This window comes from Microtus ochrogaster, unplaced genomic scaffold (assembly GCF_000317375.1).
Source record: "Microtus ochrogaster isolate Prairie Vole_2 unplaced genomic scaffold, MicOch1.0 UNK14, whole genome shotgun sequence".
Lineage (NCBI taxonomy): Eukaryota > Metazoa > Chordata > Mammalia > Rodentia > Cricetidae > Microtus > Microtus ochrogaster.
Window position 1 is genome coordinate 5,092,566 of NW_004949112.1, and position 308 is coordinate 5,092,873.

Consider the following 308-nt stretch of genomic DNA (forward strand, 5'->3'; position numbering starts at 1 on the left):
AGGCTGGGAGGAGGCGGAAAATTTTTTTTTCTTTCTTAATAAAAAAAATAAAATTAAATTAAAAAAAAGAATAAATAAAATCTTGTAATACTACCTACAGCTGAAATACATTTTTTGTACTATTTTGTCTTTACAATGCACTGTTTTTTGTTTGGTTGTTCTTACTGAGAGCCTGCAAAGCAGAGTTGGCTTCCAAAAACTTATGTAAAAGAGGAAACATAAGAGTTTATTTTGTGTTACACATGAATGTTCTAAAGCAGTGACAGATCTTATAATGTGCTTTAAAATTTAATTTATACCGGAGATTA